We start from the raw sequence: 22,460 nt of genomic DNA on the forward strand, positions 1-22,460 counted from the left end.
CAAAAGGTTTAGCAATCAAAGCAAATAAGCTCCCAGGAGATTTTCTGTGTTCCTAAACTTAGTTTCATTTACCCAAGCCTATTAAAAGAAGAATCCAATATCCCAGACAGAGCTTCCCATCTTTCCCAATGGCCTCCTCCATCATGAAATTCAGGTCTCTTGGTCGAAGCCCATCAAGTTACTACCTGCACTTGGCACACAGATTTTCCCCCACGGAGGCCCAGAGGTGCCCTCTCTCACTCCCTCCAGTTTCCCATCTCTAAGAGAACAGTCAAAGCATAGTTTAGTATCGACAGGGTGTTTCTGTGCTGCACAGTAAGACTTCTTTCCCAAACACATTTAATTAATAAGTAAATGACATGCACATACTAGACAAGCAAGCTATGACACAATAATCATTGAAGCAAAGAAAATTCAGATACCATAAAATGGTTTGGGCTGGAAAGGAATTTAAACATCAGCTAGTTCCAACCCAGGGATCATCAAATAGAGTCCTTCATTTGGCAACATGGCTAACTCTTGAGACATCCAAAATACTGGGATTCAGCAGTGTGGTGGGAAAACATGGAAAGATTCTACTATTACTTAATTAGACCATACTTTCTTAACCAAAATTATCATACCAATGTGACCTACAACATGAAACATACAGCAAGGGGCAGGAATATACTGGGCCTTGAGAGTAGCATTGACTAGATTGCAGTAAGTCTCTCACAATTATGAAAAAGATGCAAACAGCAACTGCAACTGAAATTAAAAGGCATTTTCTCATCAAAAATCAGGCTCGGTGCCTTAATTTTACAGTGTCCTTGAAGAGGGGCAGTCAAACCTACTGACAGGCTGAAGAAGAAAAATCTTTGGCCAAAAAGTGAAGAGTAATGACTGAAAACTAGAAAAGGAACAAGGTGACTTGAGCATCAGTGGGACGATCAGGGAGGGCTTCTGAAAAGTCTAAAGTAACATAAAAGTAATCAAACTTAGTCCAGATGAGTGCTGCACACCTCAGCGGAGCCCAGCAGCTGGTGTTCCTGCCCACAGTCAGGTACTGTATAAAACTGTCCTCACATGAATAAGTATGTGCAAAGGCTGTCTCTCGCACAGGGAAAACACTGTCTGGGGACTGGGCAGCTAACTGTGCTGGGAAGCCAAAAAGCCTGAAAATACCACACTTGGAAAACACAAACACAGAGGCTCACAGGCTCCGAGTACTGAATTCCACTCGCCTTGCTGATTGTGGGTATCTTTGGGGGTTACTGCGGTCATCAGCTCATGTATAGCTGTTCTTCTGGATGACACCAGGCCCTGCACTGCTGCCCTGGGATGATGCCACATCACACTGCAGTCCCAGGAGGGGAAAATGAGTGATCTGGGTCTGCGGTCTGATTCTGGCTGCGTGATTTGGCACTCCTGGCCACGGGGTCAATGGTTATCAAGTAGTTTTGAGCAAGGGTCAGGGATGGGACTGGTTGATTCAGTCATGAATTCTTTAGGGATTTCATAAAGTGTTCCTCCAAGCATACAGGCAGCATGTTAAAGCACAATCTTATCTTCTAAAAAACAGGATTATCAGGGCATGAGCTTCCCTGAACTGGAACCATAACCTACTACCAAGACACCACATAAATAACTAGGGTAGTTGAAGATTCTCTAATCAAATGCATGTTCCAAAAATTACGAAGTGTTTCCATTTCTAGACCTTCTCACCCCAACACTTTTCCTCCCTTTTTTTTTGGCACTATGCTTTGCTTATGGTTCTTGTTGCTGTCATTGTTGCTATTTATAACAAAACACTGTAAACTAAAATCTTTTCACTCTTGGCCAAGTTGCTACAATACGTTTTGGGATTTGAAGCTGCAGGATTGTCTCTTGATCTTAATTCTTCAGGCTGTAAAGCCACTTCCACCTGCTGCAGTAAACAGGGGCTCCCAGAGGTAGTATAGTAAGTCCACATAAGAGGAGACAGGAATCTATTATTTTTTTTAATATCTGCTGCCTCTTCCAAGAGACAGCACATATGGGTATCAAATGTTCAGAATTGAGCTTACAAAATATTCCTGTTCTGTGTTTCTGAACACTGATCATCTAAGACTGCTTATCTTCCACCTTAAATGCATTTGTCTACATTATTAGAGTGAAGTCAGCTTTAAAGTTTTTGAAAATAAATAACGCCCCAGCAAAAATGATGCCCCAGTATACCACATTCCACACTAATATGTCTAAAGCAAGTTAGTTACTTCTAGTAGGCTCCTACACATCTCAGCAATCCTCTCCCTTCCCATCACCCAGCACTTCACCCAATCAAAGGTAAAGGTAAAGGTAAAAAAGAAAGAAAACGTCCTGGCATTTCATGAGTGGTGAAAGGTGAAGGCATCAAAGCTCTCTAGAGGGGTACGTGGCTCCCACAGCCAAAAGCATATTTAGCAGTATTGCACAAATCTTATGAAAAGGAAGGGGGCATCAAAGCAAGCAGTCTTTCACTCCAAACATTCTTCCAAAGAAACCCACAAAAGCAATAAGTATGTCCACACCAATAGTACAATATCAGTATACTGTTACAAGCACTTATAGCAACATCTTCATGCTTAGAAGTGCTTGGTTGATCTCAGCTAAACTAGATCCACAGTTTGCAGTAATTCCTGTACTTTTGGTAAAAACCTTATCAGCTTTCATAGGAGTTTGCAAAAAAACTTCTAAAGCAGGTGACACAAGTTTACCACCTTCAAACTGCAATTAGCCTGAATTTATGCCACATACAGGTGACCAGATGTTGTGCCAGGAAAACATTCCTAAAGAACAGTACTTCAGAGGCATACGGTTTGTGCACTCTCTTTTTAAAGAAAGAAATTAAGTTATTACCAGGTGCAACTGACCATCAGGAAAAGAGGAATGATAGGAGACACCATGGCTTTTTCAGAAACACTTTCTCCACCTGGAGCCCAGTGATATCTGGCATGCTTGTACACGTGAGCAGAGGGCTCTGTCCCACTCACCTCTGCAGCTGCACGAGGAGCTGCTTGAAAACACTTTGCCCTTTGCACAGATCATCTTAAAAGACACCACAGGAGATAGAGCAGGAGGAGGAAGGAATGGGGAGAGCAGCTCTTAGGAACTGACTGAAACTCCTTCCCCATCCCTCTGCACAGCTCTGAGGTGGGGAGGGTAGAGAAACTGGAAAAGGAGAACTGAAGCTGAGCCTAAGAAGAAGGGCAGGTGTGCCAGGGGAGGTGTTTTCCCTTTATTTTTCATCATCCTACTCTATTTGTAATTGGCAAAAAGTTAAATTAATCTTGCCCAAGTCAAGGTTTTTCCTGTGGCAGTAAAGGGTAAGGAATCTCACAGTCCTTAGCTTGACCCACAGGTGTGTGCATCCCATATTCTGTCCCAGTCCCTTTGAGGAGACACAGGGAGAGAGCAGCAGGGTGTGTCTGGCAGCCAACCAAGCACATCCCACCATGAAAACAAAAAGGGTGTCCATGATGCCTCAAAGGTCTTACTAATAAGCAGATTTATTCCTAAAATTACGATTGACTTGCTTCCTCCACCACAGTATAATTTTTAATATCCTTACACAACTTCAGGGTAGAAACATGGTCATCCTTTTTTCGCATTGTGGACTGGTCCAACCAGAACAATTAAATATGAAGAGGTTGCAGAGATCATTTTTTCAGGCACTAAACACTTTCAGCTCATGAGTTTGGCTGTAAGACTGATTTTCAAATGCCTAACTACTTTCTTCTCAGGTGAATATAAACTCTTAAACTGAAGTGCTGGAGTAAAAACTGAACTGCAGCTTTTGCACATTTGATTAATGTCAGTTATGGTAAGTAATTTATCTTTAAAAATTAATAAAAAATAAATACTACATAAAGTGCATGCTATGGCTGCCGATACATACTTGTGTATGAACCCTCTGAACGTGCAGTTTCAGATCATATCTAAGGAGTGCAAAAATTCAGCAGACCTGGATACAGAGGATCTGTTTCCCTAGGGGTTTGGAGTCTAGCTCACACAGAACCTGATCTCTGGGAGAAAACCCTTCATAGTTTGAAGCATACCTATTTCAGAGGCAAGAATACAAAGCACTTGGATTCAAAACACAATAACAACAGATGCCTACCAGCTCCTTCTCAGCTCTTCAAATAAAAATTCCACAAAGCTTATCCTCTCTCAAAAGCATGATTCAGCAACAAAACCCCCGAGAAGTGGTGGCTGGGAGACAGATTCAAGAAGTGCCACCAACAGAACTGCAAAAACATCCTCAAAAGGGATTATGGGAAGACTTTCAAGAACCAGGTTTCATCCAGACTTAACCAGGAGGCAGCAGCCCCAAGGACAACAGAGTTCTCAATCAAGTGCTTATTTTCAAGGAAAACATAGCATTTGGGGGGTGGGGGGGAGAGGAGCTCCAAATGAAAATGGTCAGATTTCAGACAGCTGATGAAATTATGTGAGATTCTGCCACGATTAAATAATAAACCAAGAAAAGAAAAACAATCTCAAGGTATAATATTTTTTCTCCTTCTTGACATGGGGGATCGGGACAAAATTTCAAGTGCAACTTGCCCAGAGTTATTGCAGATGTGCAGAATTAGCTTCCACCATCATCCTTTCATAAGTACATATCATGCATGTACAGGTTAATGTACATTCATATTTTACTTGTAGAAGATATCTGCCCCCACAAGATGCTTACTATGCTTTTTATTTTCTCTAAAACCTTTCATTTCTAGAGAAGAGGAGAATATTATCTAGGAGAATCTTATCTAGGAGAAGGAACAGCATTTTCAGTACATGCAGAACTGGTGGCAGATTAGGGTTTGACACCTTTAATGAGTAAAGAGCCTTTGAGGAGGTGCCTTCATGGGCAGCTAAACAAACAACTCTATGAACTGCTGGCCCTGTAAATACAGCCCTGCTGATGGTCATCAAATGTGTAGCACTGCAGTGAGTTCAAGATCATCTCAAGCACTGTTTAAAATGGGGAACGTTTAAAAACATGCCTAGAATAAGAAAATAAGATATTTTCTAAAAAGAAAAGGCTCTACTTACTTTATATTTTCTTTCTCAATACACTGAGAGTTGTCATCTGGTTGAATTTCCTCCATGAAATTAATTCCAACTTTGGTGCACTGGGAAAGAAAGAGATGGGAAAAGCTTTCATTTCATAACCAGGCAAAGGAGGAAAAGCTACATTAGAAAGATGATTAAAATTATCACAGACACCATGTGAATCTACATTAATATTTTTTTTAATCTGTTTTAATTTTTCTTATTAGAATCAAAGCAAATTCTTACAGTTTAATCCCATTTCAAATCCAAATACCTGTGAAAACTTTTTATAGTATCTTTTTATATGGATCATGTAACCTACATTTTCTTTTCTTCTATATTCATTCACTCTTCCTTTTCACCATTTTGTGTTTTCTGCTTCTCTAAGTCATTTTTAGTAAGTAGACTACTACAGTCTAAATTTTATATTTAATAATTTTAACATGCACTATTTTACTCCTAATAGGCCCTTTTCTTTCATTGTCTGGTACATTCTCCTCTCTAATTCCGCCTTTTATATTTGCCTTTTCTTTTCAATATAGCCTCATAATCCACTGAATATGCTGAGTTGGAGGGGACCCACAAAGATAATTGACTTCAACTCCTGGCCCCGCACAGGACCATCCCCAAGAGTCCTAACAGGCTCCAAATTATCTTCCACTGGGCCTTTGTTGCTTTTTTTCCCAAGAGAAAATTTCTGTCCAGCCAAGAGGGCCTTTTGCCTCACCTGCCTGACTTCTGACATTTGAGGATTGCTGTTCCTGTGCCCCCAGGAGGTGATGTTTAAAAAGTGACCAGCACTGATGGACCCTAGCGTCTGCAAAAAACATTCTCCCAACCTTCCTCACTAATTCCCTGAGAAGCCTGAAGTCTGCTCTCCTCATGTCCAAAGCTGAGGTTTTCCCACTGTCAACAGAGATTTTAAACTTGACCACTTTGTAGCCACTGTGGCCAAGACAGCCCCAGACTCCACTTGACTCACAAGATCCACCCCACTGAGAAGCAGCAAAACAAGGAGGGCATCTTTATGAGTCAGCCTCCTTAGGACCTGTTCCATAAAATTGTTATCCAGGTGTTTTAGGAAGCTTCTGGTCCAGATTGTACCAGCTGTGTGATGCTCCCAGTAAATTTCTGGCAAAATAAGCAAAGAAGTCAAACGATATTTTGGAAGCAGAGAAAAACAGTATTTTTCATTTCAAACAAACCAGCTGGCTGTCTGAAGTAGAGATTTTAAAAAACGTATAATGTTATGGGGAGATGAGAAGAATTATCTTCTTGGACTTCATATTCTGAAATAATAATTTTTCTTGGTCTCTGCTTTCCCTAAACTCTTAATCATAATCAAAACAGCTGCACGGTTTGCTCTAATAACTTTTAAAAAATAAAAGAGAACAAACCACTACTACTCTCTTGACTTCTCATTTATTATTAAGATAATGCTAAATTTCCAAGAATTGGCATATTATATCACAGTGTACACTAGATATTTTTCCTATAAAAATCCTGAGCACATTAGTATCCCAATTGTGGCAGAGTTTTTGGGTTTTGTTAAACATCACTCATACTGAAATTAAATGAATTTTATAAATTATGTTCACAACCAGAACCCTGTGAAATGCTTAGAAAAAGGAACTCGTATTTACCTGGCATTCACAAACTTCCCCAGCATTAACAAACTTTCTGCAACTTGCCAGAAACAGTGCTGATCTTTATTACAAAGCTCTTTTTATAGCAAGGAAAAATGTATGTGTTAGAGATCTGTACGACTGCAATTAATCAATTTCTGTCTTTAGAGCCCCGTAGGAAAAAGACTGGTTTCAACAGTTTGTGCTCTCACACTGCATCACCATGCACAGGCAATATGATCAGAAACCTTCCCAAAGCTTTCCTGCATTACCACTTGCATTAATTTTTTGTGTTCCTTAGACAGCCTTCCTGCTTGGTTTCCACATGATGGAAAAGTGAAAGCAGGCCTGAAATCCAGATGTTCAAGGGATTGCTCTAGTAAATCATCATTGCACGATGCAAAAACGTCTCGTTCAGCCTGATGGGCAAGGGACCAGGTAGCTTCAGGAGGAAAAGGAATCAGTAAACACCCAAACAAATTCTGCAATTCTCAAGGCACTAACCATCGACTGTGACAAAGGACAACAGTCGCTCACTCAGAGCCACATTCAAATTCCTTCTGGCAGACAACAAGTGGCTGAAAGAGAGAGGCAAGGAGCTACACACTGACTGAGGGATAATGAAATGTGTAAGACTCTACCACTTTTATGTCCATTAACTGTGCACACACTTCTATTAAATATTTCTCACTTGTTCTTCCATTCTCTTCTCCGACTTCTTTATTCCCTTTCTCCTCTCCTACAAATCATGAATGTACACAGAAGGACAGAAACATTGCCAGTACACAAGTCATGTCAAACCTGGGCTTTAAAATGCACATGGAAGCTCTTCTATAATACTATAGCATTTTAGCTGAACATCTGGAAAACTTTTCATTCTTTCAGAGAAATCTTTTAAGTGCCACTGGATTAATCTGGTAATGAAAGCCCAACTCTGTAACAGCCCACTTCTATCACATGCTTTATTTAACAGTTCCTTGTTCCAGAAGCTTGCAGGTGATTTGCTTGATATATTAGCAATTACCTTCTTGGGTATAGCTGGGTATTTCCTCCTATGTAATTAAAACTGTTGAGTTGAGAAAACTAATCTAAGCCAATATAAAATAATGTAAGATCAGAACCTCTTCAACTTTTCTTTAACCTGGTTTTGTAGAGTCTGAGATTTTCAATCAGATCTTAATTTCTAGCTTTAGTTGAACATTATCCTTAATCTAAAGTGTCAGTAGTTAAATACATTTCACTTTTAAAGGATTTATGAACAAAGCCTCTTTCATTGCTTGGTACTTTAATAAAGTTACAAGATGAAACTAACCTAAAATGCAACTGTAGAAACGCAAGGGAGAAGATTTCAAAACGTGACAGGCAGACTTCCAGGCAGAAAACTGTACAGATGAAGATTAATATACACAGAACCAGTCCCTTTACTAATTTTTTACCAAGCCTGTCATGAAAACAAGACCTTGATTATGAAACATCGCCTTTGCCAGAAACAATCAAGCGACTGAGAAAGAGGCTTTTAAATCTATGCTTGTATAAATAAGTCAGGAATTGCAAACCTGTGAGCCCTGACTCCATTTGTGCCACTAAGTGCATCCTGGAATCACAAGCAATGCCTAAAAGTTGCAGCAATTGGGCAATTGCTCATGAGTCATACAACACAATTAGACACTTATTGTATCCCCCGTAACCACTGAGCAGAAGATGCTTTGAACTTGTGTTTGAAATGGACAAACACGAGGGAATCCAAAGTGCAGTTTGAAAGCACACCCTGAGAGTCATTCTCCAGTCTGTAGAAGCAGAGCCAGCTCTTCTGTCGCTTCTCCTGCACCCTGCTTTATCCCTCAGAAGCCCAGCTTCAAACCACCCACTCATCCACCCACAGGACACAAACCATCAGATTTGTTGTGGCACAGTTCTTGTGTTGGTCAACTACTAAACCACCTTCAACGCCATCAATAAGTGCACAATGCATAAAGGCAGGGCAACAAAATGTTTTCTCATAAATGTATTACTCTGTTGCAAGGATTCCATCATTTAAAGGAGCTTTCTATACCTTACTGACATATCAAAGCTGATCTTTAATGGTTAAAAACAATAGCAACTATATTGCTCTACTTTTTGAAGCCAAATTCACATTCTCCTGTAACAAGACAGGAAAAATAATATTGAAGCCTCAATTATGACGCAGTGTTCACAGAGCTGAGGTGAGGTTCAGCCCCAGCAGTGTCAGTAGACCCCTTCTAGTTTATATCAAAGATTTATCCAACTTGTGCACTCATGCACACACAAAAACAATCTTATGGGCCAAACGTGGCCCCATTCAGCATTTCCTACGTTTGCTGCTCTTCAATTTCACTTTCCACTTGCTTAAAGAATCAGGTCATCCCAAACATCCAAAGAAATGCATATTTCTTGATATTTACTGCTAGCAGGTATTTTGGCATAGTCAAACATCACTGCAGTTTATTTAGATAAAGGAAGGAAAAATCTGCATGGAAGGAACAACCCCCTCCAACAACAAGCAGAAATCTAGTTGGCAAAACTAAAATTGTAGGTTTTGTATGGTGTTCCCATCCTGGGATTCACATTTAAATGTAACGAGTGAGGTTACAGTGCTGTAGTAATTTTTACATACTTTTTGCACAATAAATGTGTTACCATGGATAAGGAATAGAAAAAGCTTTTCTAAACCAAAACAATTTAAAATGTCCTAGACTAGACCTTGTCAGACCAAAGTTGCTCAATAATCATCTTTAGGTTTATCTTAAGGTATCTTCTCACAGCTACTGAGAGGCACTTTGAGGATATATTCTCACTTCAGTAAAAACTACCTAAACCCAAAATCCACTACAGGAATGCAACAACCAGTCTGGAAAACCTTTGCTTGGATAGGCCCCTGAATTTGAGAGTCAGGTTTATTTTTCTTCCTTCTTTCTTACATATTCCAGGTATTTTGTAAGTCAATCCATCCATCCATCCACTAACCAGAATTATTCTTTCTGGTTGATCACATAAGCAAATTCCTTAATATATTTGGAAATTTCCTTAATATATTTGGAAAATATTTGAGAGCTATACGTGGCAATACTGACATTATTTTTAGTACCTAAAGAGCATCTTCTCAAATTTTGTTTCCTGTGAAAGCAGAATTTGCTAAAGAAGAGCAAATCCTAAAGAAGTCACGTAGCAGTGCCAGCACAGCATTCTGTGGCTGGAGCTCCCCCTCTCCAGTGCCTTCTACAGGAAGGAGACTCTTCTGTAACTTTAAATCTCTGACCACTTAGTGTCTTCTAGCTCTCATACTGGAACAGGCACAAGCAACAACATTCCATCTTGTCTTGGCAACCCTGATTTTTATAAACTTCAGGGACTTCTGCCCGAGTTCTCTCTAGTGCAAGCAACACTCCCAGCCTATTGGATCAATCCTTGTTCAAAAACAGTTCCCTAACTGATCATCCCAACTGCCCCTTAACAGAAACTCCTTAAAATCAGCTGACCAATGTCAGTATACTGGATCTGGAACTGCCTTTAAATATCCCCTACCACCTGATTCCTCTCTTCTTTCCAAGCCTATTTCCCTGCAATAATGCTCAAAAGAGGACCAAAGGAAGACAAATATATTGCCAACTATTCTACAACAGTTTGACAGAGCAATTTTCAGCTCTCTATAGCTCCTAGATAACGCTACTCACTATCAGCTGTCTGAAAACCTAATCGGCTTTCAATTACAAAGAAAAAAAGAAAAAAAAAAAAAAAAGGTCATTTTGACAACACCGCTCTCCGATTTGCTACATTAGCATTCCTGGAGTCGGCCAATTCAGAGCAGTACTCAGATTTCACTAAGTGTTTTAAGAAAGGATCCACATTTTTTCAACTCTGAGAGCTGCTTCGGGACCTGTAGCCTTCCTATAGCAAACCTCTTTCACTTCTGCCTGGGTATTCAAAACAGATTCCTGCTTGCTTGCTTCATAAAAAGGCAGAAAGCAAAGACTGCTTGAAGAAACCTGTCTTTTCTAAAATGCTTATTTTCAAATTCACATTAGGGTCAATCATGCATTACTTCAATCTTCCTCTAATACTAACCTAAAGTCCCATGAACAATGTTGCAGATTCCTCAGGTGTGGCAAAGGATTGTATTAGGTAAAGCTGACAGCAACATCCAGCACAAACATTTTCATTGATTTGTGCACTGCCCACTTCCTTTTTATTTTAGTACACCAGCTTACTTACCAGACTGAGGGTTTTTAGTGTCCTATTTTGTCTGTTGTTATTTGGAGTTTGTTTATTTGTTGAAAGGGGAGGTTAAAAACACAGTAAAGGCTGCAAATCATCAAACCTTTACCTACGTATAGTCCATTTCAGATTTTTGCCAATTAGATTTTGCTCAGCTTCCCGTGCTGAAATTAAAGTCTATTAATGTTCTTTCAGACCTACCTATAGCTCTATTTTTGAAACTAGCTTTATTTCTTTGTTTACTTCCAACACGTTACTGAATTCCAATGAAAATCCCTAGGGCACTTCACTTTTACTCAAAGTCAGCTTTCTTGAAGGCAAAATACACTCTTGTGCTGCTCCTCAAAACTGTGCTTGCATGACACTGCTGAATATAATGACATCTGAAGCTGAAAACCCCAGACAGCCCCAGCTTCAGCACTGTCTGTCACAGTGGGCTCATTTACTGAGGCTAGGGCAAAAATAGATCATGTCACTCTAACATATTGCATATAAGAGACACCTTCACGCTTAAAAAAAGCTGCCCTTCTAAAATTTTACACCATCCTCGTTAAATTAAAATGTCCAAGCAGCTCAAAGTCTTTCTTGTAAGCCTGATCCATAAACCAATTTCCTGATTTCTTTCTGTACCCACTCCAGAGCATCATGGAAAGCACCACTGAGTACCTGCAGTTAATTGTGTCCACCACGACTTTGCCACATCAGCCAAAGTATTTTAAATGCTTCTTGTTCACCTAATATCTCCTTTCTCTAAATATATTCCCCTCCCCCTGCAGAAGAAAGAATAGTCATTTAATAAATTCTGTACTTTGCTGCTTTCAGATCTGTTTGCAGTTTGTTTCCTGTGGATTCTTTTCTTCCCCCCAAAGGCCTTGGAATGAATTCAAAATTGCATATCTTGGAGAAGTACTTTATCATAATTTCTATGTTATCTTATATGCAAGTGCATAAGACATTGATTTTTAATCTCTTTCTTCTGTACTGTTTGTTAGACTTTCTCCCCTGAAGAGCAAAACTGATAGCACTCAGAATCCTAAATCATGGACAGGTTTTAAATGAAAAGAATCATGAAAATCAGAACATAATTACATGCCAGAAGAGAAGCAGTACACACCTGCTCAATGAAACCCACACACTTAGCTTTGATCACACTTCTCACTTTTAATTCTGCTAAATTAGGCTGCTGCCGGTGCTTTTATCTGGATCACCAGAAGCACAGAGACCAACCTGGGCTCCAATTTCACACCCAAAACTTCCACAGAGTTACAATTTCTTTCCTCCAAATATTTACTTCAAGGCTGCTCTAGTTTCTATTCATGACCATACCCGGCTGTCAAACACTAATTATCCTCATTAGGCTAAACCCAGACACCTCATTTCCAGCTGTATGGCTGCTCCCTTCATGGTTGTTTTTTTTTTTTTTTAACTGCAGGATTTCAAGGTTGCTTGGAAAGGCACATATTCAAATCAGAAAGACTGACAAGCAGCAATAAGTCGTTCCCGCAATTTTTACCATCCTGTGGTATTTTTCCCTGCCCTTCTGGTTAAAGCTGCCTCCATCTTACAAAGCACTCAAAATACTTACTACATGTCCATACTGAAACCATCCCCCAAGTAATTGTCTTCCTCTCACTTGTCTTTCTTTCCACTTCTTCAGTAAATTACATCTTCACTCACTATTTTCACTTCCATCTCTCTCCAGATACTTACAACCACTAAACACACTTGTTCTGATTTTGTTCAAATAACATTTCTTTGAGAAACAGAATCATGGAATCATCAACAACACTGCCATGGAGCATTTCCATTATGCAAACTTTGAAGTCTTCCTGCACCTAGAAATAATCCTATGAACTGAATGGTGGTCTGGAGGCAATAGAGATCATGTGTGATATAGGAAAGAAAACACACTGATTTTTTTTTCTCTTCAAACCAGATTTACTAAAAGTGCCAGTACAATTCAAACTGAAATCTGTAGAGGTAAGCACATACTCACCGCCTGAGGCTTCAGTTTCCTGCTCAGAAACTGGTGAGGATGTAGTTGCAACATAGATTAGGCAATGCTAGTATAGCCAAGCCCTTTCGCACTTGTTCTAAAAAAAACAGGGTCTAATGTAATGGTCTGGATGAAAGGAATCAGAAGGCTGATATCAATATAAACACTTCTAGTCTTCACTCCAAGAACACAACTGCAAACAAGAGAACTGTATCCAAACAACGAAAAGTCCCAGCACAGGGAATTCTGGATGGCATCATTTACTGCTCCTTATACAAAGCTGCAGAAACTTGCTCATTGGCCACTTCTTGAGGGTTTTTCAGTGCTTTTTGCACTTTTAACTATTTGTGAATTACACAATAAATTGTTTTTGAAAGTTCTTTCCATCTCCAAGCCATTTTGAGATGGTTTTGTCCATTCACCAAAAGAAACAATACCCACATGATGCATGACATGCATTGTTCATGGATCTGTCTTTCATGCCTGGTTAGACTATGGATCGATGTTTGCTGTGGGAAGGCTTCTCATCCCCACTCTTCCCATCAGAACTGGGAAGAGGGAAGCTGCCAGACCCTGGAACTGGGCTTGGCAGCTGTGCTATTCATCCCCAGTCTGCTCACTTCCAGTGCCACCACTGAATCCTTTTTGTACTGATCTGAAGGCAGCCTCCAGGGTGTTAAGCCCCAGTTTGCTCAGAACCTTTAAGGGGAAGGTAATTCGAGTCACTCTGGGCCACACACAGGATAAACACCCAAATTCTCAGGGTGATGAATAACAGACTTTTACTTACAAACCTTAGAACATTAAAGTAGAATGGGGTACTTGGCAAATTTTAAAACAGCACCCTGGCAAAGCACTTCCCAAAGTGCTGACTTAGCGAACTTTAACCCATCCAGATAAAGAAAGGCACTTCACAAACTTTGCTAAGACAAACTTAAACTTAGCCAACTGTTCGCTGTGCAGACACAAGGCCCTTACGAAGGCATTGACTGGAATTATTTAGTCTGGCTCACTACATATTTTGAGAAGTCAGAAGGAAGAAGGAGAGAAAAGGATCATCACTGCTTTTGGGTCCAGCACGGTCCCAGCTGCTTTTAAAATCCAAGGGCATCGTGAGTCCCTTTAACCATAAGCTCTACTGAGAAAGCAGTTGAGCTAAACAGTACCACAGAAACAGGCCTTACACTGTGCCTGAAGATGCAACAGGGAAAATAAATACGGCAGCAGAACTGGTACCTCTTCAGTGCCATTGCTTATGTAATTTTAATCAAGGGAAATATTTAGAATCTGCTCTATACCAGCTACAAGGCAAAGCAATCTCCTTCTCAAAGCCAGGTATTCCAGATAAGTCTCAGGCCATTGGACCAGGGATATTAGGAGCGTTCATTACAGAGTGCATTGCTAGCCCAGATTTCATCTCGAGATAAACCCCCCTTCTTCTCCACTTCTCCTTTACTTGTAGATAATTTCTAGCATCACTTCAAAGGGACAGGGATTGCCACAACAAAGCACTCCAATGTGAAATGCTACACCTGAAGAGTCAGGCCAGCAAAGGCTTCTCAGAGAGTCAAACCAAACTCTTAAGATACTTGGTGCCACCACAGCCATAGACAGAGAAGTCAATCCACAGCAAGTCTATCCACCTCTGAAATGCAGCAAAAAGTTTTAAAAGCCATCCACAGCTAAAAATGCTTCCCTGACCTATCCACACGAGATTGCCTCCCCTCTAGTTATTAACAATGGCCCTTCACACGAGCTTCAATTCAGACAGGGATGAAAAAGGCAACTCTTCTGGAAGCTGCAACTCTGCAGAAATGAAACCACCTACAAAATGAAGCTTAGAACTTTCCCTCTTAACAGAGAGATGCTGCCTCATTCACTGACCATTACAGTGGGGCCAATTAAAACTTTTATTTCCACATTGCAGGCTGGATTTTAAGCTCAAAGTCTTTCTTAAGTCTTTTAAAAAGCAGTTCAGAGCCCTCCAACAGCTTGCATGGGGAAAAAAAAAAAAAGACATAATAAAAAAATAGCACTTTCAGACAGGCTGGGACTTTTTAATGTGTTTGACTGCAGGGACTTCACCCTTGGAAACAAAATTACCTGGGAAATTAAAAAAATAGTCAAAAGGAAAATATATATTATAAGTGGAAGATAATTTAATTCATATTTTACTGTAGTGTACCCTACAGATCATACACAGAAGGAGTTGCTGAGGTGAAAGTCAAGATTTCTCAGGAAGGAACCTTTTAGGTGATCAAAACTAAAAAGCACCATTTGCTCATTTTCATTTAATAGCTGATCTGCAATCAGCCCAGAGGGAGAATCCAGCAGAACAAATATTCTATAGAATTATGGACAAAAGTGGGTAGCCCAGGGAAGTGGGTGAGATCACTGAGTGATCTCAAAGGTCTTTTCCAACCTCACTGATTCTACGAAAAGCACATGATCTATATTTCTCCACAGTCAGTATCACATCTGATGCCTGGTTATTTATTGGCTCATTAAATGTGTGCTTTGCTTTGAGACACTAAGTCTGATTTCCCATTCAGCCTTATGAGGACATCCAGAAAATATAGCACATTTTCTGCTGCTCAAAGCAGTCTCTCAGGAAGCCTTAATGGCAGTGTCCATGTAATCTTTGGCAGAGACTGCATCAGGAAAACTTTAATGGCACAGAATCAGAGTTTTGCTTGCTGCTAGAGCTGCTGTAAATGAGGAAAAGAAATTTAATAGGATTAAATTACCTATTTTAGGCCCCAAAAGTTGCTGCAAACTGTGTTTCCTGACAAAATTATGTTGCAAAACGCCCTAGTTATGACAACCTGCAGCCCAGGCTTGCCACACAATTATAGCCAGGTGTATAGGAAATCTTTTGTCACAGCCCTGCACAGAATTTCTGCTTTCTTCCAGTGTTTTCTGATTGATCTCATCAGGGGGCTGGGGTTTGAACCTCTGGCTGGTTCCCAGCATGGCCAGTGTGTGAATTCTGAACACTGAGGACTCAAGCAATGTGGTCCTCAGCCACAGAGAAAGCAATTTTCCCTATTCAGGCCTAGAGATGAGAACAGTAAGGACAGTGAATGGGACTTCAATCGGCCTCTCCCAGTTTCTCAGCACTCCCACGCTGGGAGTCACATTCTGGATTATGGGTACAAACCTGCTCCCATGAAACTTTGATGTCACTTATACAAACTTTGCTGAACTATTGGCTACTTGGGAAGCTTTGCCCAAGACCCAGAGAGGTTTCAGATGGAGACCCTTGATGTTATCAGCCACAAGCACAAACACCAAGAAGCACAGAACTGCTAATTTAAACCATTGGGCACTGCTCAACACGTGCAATGAGACCAGCTTGAAGCCTCCCACCGGGCTCTGTGGATCCTGTCTACCCGGCTGTTGCCTTCTTCCAAACACAACTCCTTATTTTTAACATAGAAAACCTCTAATTCTGAAGACACACAGGAAAAAAAAATCTTGCAATTAATGGATCGATACCTACTGTCTCCCTGGGAAATTCATGTCATTATGAAATATAGTTGGTGCCTATTGTCAAAAATGACAGAAACCCAGATGTTATTCTACACAGTGTAAGTAAATATGGATTTTCCAGGCTGTTGCCTAAAGAAATTTTGGAACAACCTCTATATCCATCATAAACATCAACATATCCCGTCACTGCCACTGGAGATGATAATTAAGAGCTAACTATATGAGGAAGCATCCAGCTCTTTATTTACTCCATAATTTAAAACGTTACAGCTAAGATCATCATTATCTAATTTCCAAACAAGAAGACTCGCTCAAGCTGACTGATTCTGTTCAGAAAATTAGCCTGAGGTTTATCTTTGTCACCACAGCCCTCACAAGACAGCTACAGTAGTTAGCACCTGCCAGCTGATATTACAAGAAAATGTGGGGCAGCAGCTCTTGTAAGCAGGCATTTTTGCTGTTTAACAGTGTTAGAAGGGTTCTCACCAGAACAGCTGCCCTAGAGATTAAATGAAATGGGAGAGAAGTGGCTCGGATTAGGACAAAAAGGATATTATGTTTGAAGTGTTGATATTTCACCAAACAGTCACAGCATTGCAGGGCAGAAGGAAAACCAGCAGGTCTGTGCTCACTGTTTGACAACTGGCAGCACAAGATACACACAGAAAAGAGGTACATGTAATTCATAAAACCAGCTCTTTGTGTTGGTAAAAAACTGATTGTGAAAATGTGAATGAAGGTCAGTATCAAATAATTTGATATTTCAATGTCTGCAAAGTGACAAAGCACAGAAAAAACAACCCGCACAAAGTGATCATCCCCCTGGCTTAGAGGGGCTGGTGCTCTCCACTGGTTCTCCACAGCAGGATGCTACACTATTCCCATTTCACTTCTACCTGCATCCAGAAATAACCTCAGAAAGAAGATCCAGCCAGCAAGGTCTCTCCAGTCTTGCTCTGAGAAAGACAACCAGAGAACCTGTTTCCAACCAACACCTATTTCCATCTCCGGGTCAATTACAGATGCCTTAAAGGCTTTTGTTCTAATTCCACCCCCGTGTCAGAGGCCTGTGTGCCCCTGTGCCACAGCACAGCTTGAGTACACAGAGATCTGCTTCAAGACTTGCATCCTTCAAAAAGCTCCTCCCCAAGGCACTGTCCTACCGTAGCTGCTCCTCTAGCCTGCCCCAAAGTGCCAAAAGAGCCACAGGAAATTTGATATATGGGACACCAGCTCCTTAAAACACTGTCCTCAATAATCCAATGGTGATTCTAAATGTTTGCCTCATCCAGCCATCAGCTACTGGCATTGTTATTTCATGAACAGTAAAAAGAGAAAATGATTCCATGGATACAATCCATGTAGATCAGGTCCTTCTCCACAAAATAGGAAGAAATGGAGAAGAGTGAACAATTCCAGCTACTACTGCTGTGTTTGATAGAAGACATTAATCATTTCAGTATATATTAAGAAATGCTGCACTGCCATATTATCAAAGAAATATGTCACCTCTCTCTGTGCAACCTACTTCAACCCTAAGGGTTTGCTCAGTTGGTTTGGAAAAGCTAAAAACATGTATCCAAGGCAGCAGGACTCGAAAACCTGAATTGGAATAGAAATATCATTGACAACTTGAAGCCTGTATAGAAAAAAAAACCTCTAGTTTGTTCATTTAAAACTACTTTTTAAAATTCAGGATTAGTGTCCGCTCTTCATACAGACAGATGACTTTGATTTTAGAAATCTCTGCTGTGACCTGAGAAATGTCCTGCACATTTGTCAGTACTGAGGAGCTCCCCTTGACGCCCCTGTCTCCACCCAGCATAGCTCCAGTGCAGGGCTATGGATGATACCTATGTTTTCTCAAATATAAGCAAGAGGAGACATTCGCCATGAACATTTGCAAATATTTAAAAAAAAAAAAAAACAGGCTGCACAACTCTTCTTTTCAAGTGGAGTTTTGTTGGTTTGTGGCCTAAAAACTCCTTCTGTTCACAGGACCGGTGCTTTGCAGTGACCCCGTGAGAGGGGCAGAGGAAACACCAGCCTCACACGCATGGTGTGAGCACAAGTGGATCTCAGCACTAGGTTTAAAATGCTGACTAACAGCCAAGTCTGGATGAATTCTGACAGCACATCAAGCTCATCGTGAGAGCGCAGCAATCCACCTCCACAGCCTGTCCTCAAAAGCGCGCTCCTAACCGGGCAGCGCCGCTCAGATAAATTGAGCCTCAGTCGAGATCAGTTACTCCAGCTCATCTTGCAGCAGCAGCACTCAATTTGCTCCGTAAACACTCAGCAGTAAGTTCAGTACAGTCAGCTTTAAGGTTGCCTTATATTTCACATTGCAAATACCGTGGCACTTCATCAACAACCCCGCTGGTCGCACAGACAGAGCTTTCATGTTAGCAGGGTCCTATTGATACTTCTCAAACTCCATTTCAGCCTTTGGCAGGATGCATTAAAGGGAAGCAAAAGTGAGTTCTTGAAACAAATTCTAGTCAAAGTCAGCTTCCTTAGCTACCTGCCACTTTCAGGATAAATTAGTTCCTGCAGGGATTACCACCAGCGTGAGCACCAGGCATCCACCCACACAGTACATTCAGCGCTAACGCTTTTAATTCATTAGTCCCTTCAGCTGAGTTAGACGTTTCTACACCCTCTCTAGGGGCAAACAAGAAAGCTTAGATGACTTCCTAACCTCTTCTAAAATCTTTAACAAGGCATTTGAAAAATGCAACAGTTATTTCTTAACAACAGGGATTAGAAATTTGTCTTGTACTGAAATAACATTGGATCTATAGCCGACAACATCTCTGAAAAGCTCTTCAAGCAGCAGTGGTAATGTATGCCAAACCTCAGGATTGCAAACTATTTAGATCATTAGATTATTTTAAACTACCCTCAAAAAGTTACAACGATGCTTGGAAAAAAAAAATTCCAGTGAATGAAAATCATTAACCGTGCCTGAAATGTCTTAATCTTAAATTACTTCTGCTTCAATGTGGTGTTCCTACTGACATGTTATTAATTATTATTGCCACCGTGTATTCTGTTTCTACAGTCAAAAGTTTCACTTCTTAATTAGTCTCTCAGCAAAAGAGCATTCCTTAATAAAAGTTAGGCTTTTGATACCTATCACACTCAATTTGAGACAATAAATCAGCTTTTGCTCCACACCAAATACTTCAATTGAGGCAAAAATATTTCCAGAAAACAGAAGTATCACACTTCAGTGAAAATAAGACAAGATTTCAAACGGGAAGTTTTTAAATGGTGCAGCTACCAAAATCATAAGAATAGGTAAGTTACATTAGACCCAAAATCTGATCATTCACCCCATTATCTACCTCTAACCTTTGCTGGAGAAAGATGAACAGCAGAAAAACACAAAAGTCAGAAGGAGTACAACAAACCTTCCTTCCTACCAAGTTATTAATCCATGAGAATGTATCCCACGTGACAATTTAATTACTTCAACAGCTCCCAGCGTGCTCAATAATTCTATCCGGCTCATCCCTTGATTCACCAGCAGTCTGCTTTTTTTTTGCTCCAGAGAAAGCCGGGACAATTCTGCGGCGTTACGTCCCCGTGAAAAAAGCCACAGTGGCACTTTTCCAACGCATCACATTCACTTGCCGCCTACTAATTTTATCCTTTGCAACAGTTTGTTGACACATCTAGCGCAGCATCCGCCCACTCCGACCACTCCCAGGTTCCCTGGGAGTGCGGCGGGCAGCGCAGTTTTGACGCCTCCTCGCAGTCCCTGCAGCTCCTCGGCAATCAAAGCCACAAATTAGCCTGCTCAGTTGTCGCCATAGAGCGTAGGAGGTGTGGAGGGCTCTTGCTTTCCCTCTGGAAGCTACCCGTGTCACACGTGCAGTCCCATGGGCGGGCCAGGGTGACAGCAACTGTGCGAGGGGAGATGCGCCTGTGGAGCGAGAACTCCGGCATCACTCTCTGGTCTCTGGGGAAAACGGCGAACTGGGGACCACACTGGGAATCTCCCGGTTTCTTCCTGTTGTTACCAAAGCCTTTGTGGTTTCCCAGCCTGGAGCCTTTCCATCCCGCCATTGACAGCTTCACCTCTCCCTTAAACCAGCAGCGCTCTCCCTGCGGCACCCTGGAGAGAGCGTGGGGTAGGATGAGGAGGAGGAAGGGCAGATTTGCTTCAAGGGTGGGAACCACAGGCTTGATTCATCAGCTAGGAGTGTAAATAAGAGCTTTTCTCACTGCTTCTGAAGCTCATTTTAGCCAGAGGCTCTAGATCCAGAAGCTGGAGCCCAGATTTAAAATATTTTACCTGTAAAGCACACTGACATCACAGCAAGACAATGAAAGTTTCAACTGCTGTAAAGCAAACAAAAGCAGTGTGGCTGTGTGAAACCAAGTCAGTCACAGTCTAACCCTTCTCAACCCTATCAGAAAGGCTTACAGCTTTGGAGCAATCTTTGTCATTGCCTGTTTTCTACCACTGGACCACGCAGCCTTGCTCAAAACCTGTTCCTAAATGAATAAAAAAACAGCTGCAGAAAGTGAGAAATCTGACAGCAGTTGTCTGATCCTCACAAAGGAATTGGACTGTGAGAAGGAAAGCTGGACAGAGAAATAAAATGCTACAACACCACAAGAAAGGAAAACAAAATAAACAGGGAGCCCATGCAGAAAATTCACCAAATGAGATCCTTCCGAAGCACAGACAACCCCATTGCTTTCAGCTTTTGGCAGTGTGCTCGCATTAACGCCTTTCCTGCCCAGGTCTGAGACCTAAGCAGTCTACTTTGCTTGCAGAACCTGTCCCATACGGTGGAACCAAACAAAGCACTGAGAGTTCACTGCTCTCTCCATAACAAAGCTTCGGTGGAGGTCAATAGAGATCTCAACGGGAAACAAATGCTCCAGTGATGAGGCAGCTGCTGCAGGATCCTGCCTTGCAGCCAGTGACAAAGAGAAGGAAGGCAAATGCTTTCTATCTCAATTCTCTTTTTCTGCTTTTCTTCAGCTAAGGGAGAGTGTATGAAAAATGTATGTTGAAGCATGTCAAAGCAGGAAAAATTCTATTTGGCACCAATAGATGAATTAGCTCTAAAAAGTAAGCTTAACTAAGTCAGACTGCACATCAGACCTTACATGCTGCAACTGAGAACATGACTACAGCAATACAAGAAAGTAATAAATTCTCTCAATAAGGCTCAATCTGCTGGCTTTGTAAATCAACAGAAAACACAGAGAAACTCAAATTCATCCCGTACTCATGTTCACAAGTACATCCAAAAGCCTGGAACCAGGCTCAGTTCCTCTTCATCATACTCACCTACAAACGACAAACTGTGTCAGCTAAGGATCCAGACAGTTTCAGCAGTTGGTCTGAGTCTCTGTAGTTCAGCCAAGGTCCAAATAATAAAACCAACTTATGCACCCTAAAACCTGAGCTTCACCAATGCTTTCTGTAGCCTTCACAGGGCTGTAAAGCCAGAAAGGAGCCCCTGGAGATCAAGCAAAGATCGATCAACAGATCGCCCCCACCCTTTTCAGCCTTAAAAAGTTAACTGGCCTCAGCTGTAATCTGTAATCTGTAAACTAACACAGCTGCACAGCTGAACTCTTCCTGTAATTAAACCTTTTTTTAATTTTTTTTTAAGTTTCTGCTGCCTCTTTGTCACCTCCTCCATGACTCACAGATTAGGAACTAATGACATCCACAGCTCAGCTCCATTTGTGAATGGAATGAGATTTAGGATGTGGCAATCATTTGATCTGTACCACACTGCCAGAAACAATTATGCAGAGTGACAGCTTACAACTCAAAAAACTTCCAAACATGACATTCAAAGCTGGGGGGTCTGAACCCATGGTCTTAGTACTGATTACCACATGACCATGTCATGATTCCCATTAAGCACATAATAGACTTTTAATAACCAATACTATTATAACAAAATGCAGCCAAATAATTGAATGGGATTTGAGCAATTTAGTTATTTGCATTGTCATATACTCACTGATCTCAGATAAGAGCTCTATATTAAGACAAAAAACACTCTGGAAATCAATAGCTCATGCCA

At 41.0% G+C, this 22,460-nt stretch overlaps 1 long non-coding RNA gene across 1 annotated transcript in view; it reads right to left on the bottom strand.

Moving 5' to 3' along the window:
- The window catches only part of LOC137470003 (uncharacterized), a 63,439-nt gene extending 41,545 nt beyond the window's left edge, over positions 1-21,894 (bottom strand). The window contains exon 1 of the long non-coding RNA XR_010996867.1: positions 21,710-21,894. This is a non-coding gene — a long non-coding RNA (uncharacterized lncRNA). The remainder of the gene's footprint in view (positions 1-21,709) is intronic.
- Positions 21,895-22,460: the final 566 nt, after the last annotated feature.

The sequence above is a fragment of the Anomalospiza imberbis genome, chromosome 3 (assembly GCF_031753505.1).
Source record: "Anomalospiza imberbis isolate Cuckoo-Finch-1a 21T00152 chromosome 3, ASM3175350v1, whole genome shotgun sequence".
Lineage (NCBI taxonomy): Eukaryota > Metazoa > Chordata > Aves > Passeriformes > Viduidae > Anomalospiza > Anomalospiza imberbis.